This window comes from Pocillopora damicornis, chromosome 6, assembly GCF_964200805.1.
Source record: "Pocillopora damicornis chromosome 6, jaPocDami1.2, whole genome shotgun sequence".
Classification (NCBI taxonomy): domain Eukaryota; kingdom Metazoa; phylum Cnidaria; class Anthozoa; order Scleractinia; family Pocilloporidae; genus Pocillopora; species Pocillopora damicornis.
The window spans coordinates 15,274,001-15,280,000 of record NC_142675.1 but is presented as its reverse complement, the minus strand read 5'-3'; the positions used below and the strand labels follow the sequence as shown (position 1 = coordinate 15,280,000).

Here is a 6,000-nt window from a genome sequence, read left to right as displayed (position 1 = left end):
GATGGAAATTTAACAGTACTTTCCTTAGGTATCGCATCACTTTGAGCGAGTTGTTCTTGTCTCGCCTTTCGACGCGTGTATATCAGATTTTTATCGGGATCCACAACATCTTTATCACGACCAGACGCAACATATTCAAGAACTCTTCAAAATGAAAAGTAGAAAAACTATTAATCATTACATTTTTGAAACATTTCATCGAGAAAAATAACTCCTAAATCTTTTGATCTCCATTTACAATATCAAAGTCTCTTTTAATTCTAAAAAGTATCACGAACGACTGACAAATACTGTACTTACCTTTTCGACAATTGTGCCTTTGTTTTTAACCCCTTTGCTGAATCGCCACGACATTTTAACCAAAAGCGAAGTTCATCTGTTTTAAGAGCAGTCGGATTTCTTCCCTGAAGCGATGCTCCGGGGATATCTTCCTCCGTAAGGCTCTGAGAAAGACGGCTACTTAGAGAGCCATGAGCGGCCATATTTCTAACACGAGTAAACAAGGCCCAACTAGCCTCGTTTTCAAGTTGATCGCTCCCAGTCTCTTTTCGTTCTGCATAGGGTGAATGTAGCTCGGCATTTATATCATGATATGTTGATGTTTCGCCATCGAGAGTATGAAAATCTCCCCTGAAGAAATTGAGAAATTATGCAACCGATAGAAACTGGTATATTTAATTTAATAAACGTTTCCAAAAGTAGGTAAGCGAATTTAGTAACTTCAGCTAAAGGTATAAACCATTGAGAAAATTTCGAGGAGACAAAAGAGAAAGTCTCTTTTGTAAATGTTCGTACATAATTTTTTTGTCTTGAAATTAAAGGCACGACTACAAAATAACAGGCGTCAATTTTAAAATGATTTTTACGGGTTTGCTTACATGTTAATGCTTTAAGCGCTCTTATTCATCGATATAGAACTGTACATCAGGGTACTTAGAGGCGGTGCACATTGCTTCTCAACAAATTCATTGTAAATGCCCTATCATTGATTTGCCAGGGCTCCATACTTACAGTCGTCCCAACCGTGACCCGTGTGTTACACTTCATTAAAGCATTGACATTCTTGTATAAAGGACATCAGTTGTTCAATCAGGTCTTTTTTCCTGTCCCTTGATTTAAATGGTACCTTAAAAAAGTGCAAGATTTCTTTAAGCAGTGAAACGTTAAAAAGACTCAGCTTATTATCTCTTGCAAAACGCACAAGTTAAAGGCGTCGTAAGACAGAGGGTGTTGTGGCCTCAGTTCGTTAGAAATGTGCGCCATTAGCTGTTGTCTTTCAGCTTCTTTTTCCTCTAGAAATAGTTCCTTTGGATTGTGCTCGATTTCTGAGTGTGCTTTTTGCCTTCTTCTGCTTGCTGCGAGGCGAGAAAAGAAACCCTGTACTTGGCTCTTAGTCAACCACTCGTCTCGTTCAAACAACCTTCTATTCAGCTCATCTCTCGTCTTGTGCATATCATTTGAGACTTGCTGAGGGTCAGCTTCTAGCCCTGATTGTTCCCCTAGGTCAAACTTTGCAGTTAGATATTTCTTAACTTTGTCAGTGAATCTAATGGATCCTGCTTGTGGCCTGTGTAGGGTCCAGCCCATAATGACAGTGTGCAACGCGGGTATTGATTCATTTTCACTTTGGTGGATATTAGGTTCAGACGGTTCATTTTCAGAGACGTTGACTGATGTAGTAAATCTGTCTGCCCAATCTCTTCGAAGCTTGTCATAGAGCGTTTCTGACGGCCTTTCATCTTTGACGCAATGATCCCCTACGTCCAAATGTGACTCGAGCTCTGAAAATGTTTGGAAACTCTTCACGCATCCAGGCTCGGAAATTCAAACATGCTTATGTTCGAGTCTTCCCAGTCATTCTCTTCTTCTGAACTCTCTGTCACAGGATCTGAGCATCAATAAACACGTGCATCATGAAGAGGGAAAAATTTTCACTAGCAATGATACCAGTGTCCCCTTAGCCCTTTAACACCAGCTGGTCAAAAGAGATTTCCTTGCCACCCCCTATTCGGTACGACCTCTAGACACGAATACCTTTCTCCTCAAACTGGTCATTGTGAAGCTTGCTAAAACTATCTATCTCGTTCATTTCTAGAGTTATCTTCGCCTCGTCAACTTCGCAAACACATGCGGATGTACCTTTCACTGGTCTTTCAGAAAGTCCCCTCCTCATGTCTCCCGCTGATAGAATGTCGTGTCCTTCGTTGCAGAAACGTCGGGTGCATGTTTTCATCGGACACAGAATTCTAACACATACATCCTTGCCATATTGTGGCTCTGAAAAGTCGTACCGACAAACTTCTAAACCAACCCGCTTACCAATTCCTCTTGCTGCTGCAATGGGGGAGTTATTATGATAACAGCCAGCTTCATCTGACTGCAGATAAACCCAGGTGATGTGAGGCTTTTCGGTCTTAATTTCTCTCAGTGTGCTTTCTATGATGGAACACACGGCGAACCAGTCCTACTGGCATGCGTCAAACAGATGGGCATACGACCGCAGTTCTAGTCTTCCTTCAAGGTTCGGATCACGTGTGATCACCGTCGAGATGTTCCAACTCAATCCTCTCTTGCCAAACCAATCTGACTGCTTCTCACGATATTTCAGCTGAAGGAACTTCATTGCCCAGTCCATTATTACCAGTGCACAGTTCTGATTAGTACTTATCGTCTTCAGCTGATCTTGCTTTGCTGCTTCCTGGTCTACAGAGAGAACAATATGAGCCTTCCGCTCAAAAATATCTCTCTGTGCCAGTTTGAAGTCGTATAACAGATCGTCTCGATGTTCACTGCCGTAAGGAATCCAAAATGGACCTCGAATTTTGTCTTCGACTTCATCTAAGACATTTCGCAGATTTTGACACTCGTTACAGTTTTCTGTGTGTTGATGGGAGCATTTCTCCTGGAAGTCGGGATCTTGTTCGTCACTTAAAGAGAACTTGCGGCAATGATCAGGACATAAAGCTTCCTCTGGATTGCAGTGAACGCGATAATTGGTCTTTAAGTAGCGTTTTCCACTCTTAAGCCTTTCCTTAACCTCAGCGCACCATTGCCTATTCATTCCTTCTTTCTCTAAATCATCGAAAATCATTTCAATTTTCTGGAAACCAGCAGAGCCATCGGCAGCAGTATTGTCGAGGCCTTGTAACGACTTTCTCTGTGAAGCTTGTCTGACTTCTAGGATTTTGAATAAAGTGGTGCGACTGAGAGGTTCAAACTTCTCCTGACAAAACTGTATGTACTGGCTAATCATCGTAGACCGCGTCACGGTACGCACCACGTTCGGCATCTCGATGGTTTCGCCACTGTCTAGCTTAAGGAATTTAGTTCCGTAAGACACATCTTGATAAAAGTATGGGCGATTAATGAACTCAACGAAATGATCGACTTTGGTCATATCAATGCGAATACGATGGTGTATCTTCTCCTCAGGCACTTGACCGGGATCTATCGTTCTTGCATGACAACGCTCTCTGTATCCGTCGTGTAGACAACTTTCCATATGGCGAGTGAAGTTCTTTTAATGTGCTAACCGAGTACTTATACGCATAAAGGCTTAGAATTTGCGTCTTGATGCTTTTGGTTTCAGTTTGGCATTTTTGTAAGCGGTCATCAAAGATTTCAACACATCATCGGCTTCTGCTGTCTCATCCATTTCTCCACCTGGAGAAGATAAGGCGTGAAAGAGCGTCTTGTCGTCGTTTGGGGCTATCACATTACATACGAGCATACAGTCTTCAACCGCTTTCTCGATGTAGAACTGTCGCTGGGCTGGACTGCTTTCTTCCCACAAGAAAAGCTGTGATGGTAGTGGCTGTCGCTTGCGAGGAATATTTCTGACAACCTCGTCCATCGCAGCATTGTAAGTACCAAGAATCTCTGTTTCGGGGATCTGACGGAAAGTTGCTTCAGGAGTTGCTGGAGTCCAACAGGGACTAGAAAAGGGTTTCCTGTTAGGGGTAGAAATCTGACGAAATAGCGTTGTCTCCATTTCAGCAGTATGTGCTCCTATGGCTGTTCTTGCATCAGCTTTGGCCGCTCCATAAGATAAAACAATCTTACTGACGGTATGAACGGACATTATTGGACATGTTCAATATGTTTCATGTCGTCTCTTCGAAGGAACGAGTCGGTAAAGAAAGGGATTCACAAGGGAAAAGAGGGGTACCTGTGTTATCCCATAGAAAATTAAATCTGCGGCCACCAACACAATCTTTGTCTCAGTTTCGTACTTGGCATGCGCTTTCGATGTATGACGTGGCATGCGAATAAACACCTTGCGTGGTGAGGTATCTTAGAAACAATAAAATATCCAACAAACCTCTCAGAATCCGCAGCTTCCTGGTTGACTGAACCTTTGGTAGAACTGTGCCATCCCAAACCCAACAGTCTCTCAGAATGCTTCTTCCGGCAAGTGATGCAAACAGCTATAAAATTGCATCAATACAACTGATAAATCGTCGTCGTCTTCATCATCGTCATCGTCTAGCTTAGCCTAAATCATTTCTAAGAGAAATACTAGGCGTTTCAAACACATCTAGGAGACCTATAGTCTCTATCGTGCGTAACACTTGTCGTTGTGGGTGTGAGATGAAGGAAAAGTTTTTTCGAACCATAGAGACGAGCAAAAGAGGGGCGACATCGCGTGAGGCATGGGAAGGAGATGCAGATTCACCGCTCAGGACTATATTTGTTTCCTTCATTACCACCAGCCAGGCTGCCCAGTAGTCTTAGTGTAGCAATAGCATAAAGAATTAAAGAAATTTCCTTGGTTGATGTTAAAACGCGCATTTTTGTATTTACGACTGCGACACCAATAATTAACCAAGGGAAATGGACATGTGACCAACTACAACAAAACTTATAGGGGTATTGGCATTTGAGGAAACAGAACTAGAGAGAGCCACAAGGCTATTGATACTTACGTGATCCCACAGCGACGATTTCTTTGAATATAAGTCTTATTTCGTCAGCTATTTGGAAGGTTATGACGTGGCTGCCCGCCACACTTGTAACTTTCCTAGTATGGCCAGGGTATTAGCACGGTCTTGGACCTCGCCAGAATCTTCCCAGTAAGTGTCTGTGCTTCGGGCAGATGGTCATTCCCTCGAGCTGAATTCTCGACAAATGCTGAATTCCCGCTCTCGCCATGATTAACTTGGCCTCCGTAACTTCACTGCATTTTGACAAGTGGCAGCTAGCCAAATGGGCAGATATATATCTGCGTTACACTCCGAGAGCAAAACATGCTCTACTTCCTCCCTACTAGAACCGCACGGACTTTGAAGTATTTCGTAAAGAGAACAATTTGGGGGGGACTGCAGACATTTTTAGTGCTGGCAAAGAAAACGTCCCAAGAAACACTGTCTCGGATTTGTCTGAAAATCTTGCCGAAAAATCTTTCTGTTCTCGACAGTTTTTAATTGAATTAGGAAGAAATAAACAAGTTTGCCAAATATTCTTTCGCAAAAAATAGAAATACCACACAGAAAAGTTGAAAAGTTTTTACTTTAATAAGCTTTAAGGAAAAAACATTTCGTGTCTTTTTGAAGAGATGTACTTGTAATGAAAGGAAATGTAGCTGCCGTCGAATTTCTTTATCAAAATTAATCAGTAATTGAATTAGGTGAAACAGAAACACACGGCTCTTTCTTTGGCGCCTCGTAGAAAATGAAAATGGTCATAAAAATATAATACAAAATGTTGTCATGAAAAACCGAAAAAATTCCTGCAATACAAAAAAAAAAAAAAAGAAAAACACAACTCTTCGTCATCAAGAAAACGCCAAAAAAAAATGTGTCTTGGACTACACATTACATAACTTTCTGTAGCTAATTTGCATACGGTAATTTATTAACCGCAAGAAAGCTCTCCCTCCTTGTTTGTTCTTCAGCACACCTATATCTCAAATACAACGGTGTAAACGTGATATGATACTTATTTGTAATGTAAAAACCAACCTCTCATTATTTACTACTTGATTTTAAGGTGGTTCTCGGT

General features: G+C 41.7%; 3 pseudogenes across 1 annotated transcript in view; 1 reads left to right on the top strand and 2 right to left on the bottom strand.

Annotated features, from left to right (window-relative positions):
- The window catches only part of LOC149044150 (uncharacterized), a 2,519-nt pseudogene extending 286 nt beyond the window's left edge, over positions 1 to 2,233 (bottom strand). The window contains exons 1-3 of the transcript XR_016187838.1: positions 1,041 to 2,233; positions 301 to 630; positions 1 to 144 (exon numbers count right to left, since the gene is read on the bottom strand). The exon at positions 1 to 144 is cut by the window's left edge and continues 286 nt beyond it. The product of XR_016187838.1 is annotated as an uncharacterized LOC149044150 (transcript). The remainder of the gene's footprint in view (positions 145 to 300; positions 631 to 1,040) is intronic.
- The window catches only part of LOC149044143 (uncharacterized), a 280,943-nt pseudogene that overhangs the window by 224,714 nt on the left and 50,229 nt on the right, over positions 1 to 6,000 (top strand).
- LOC149044149 (uncharacterized) lies at positions 2,465 to 4,081 on the bottom strand (annotated as a pseudogene).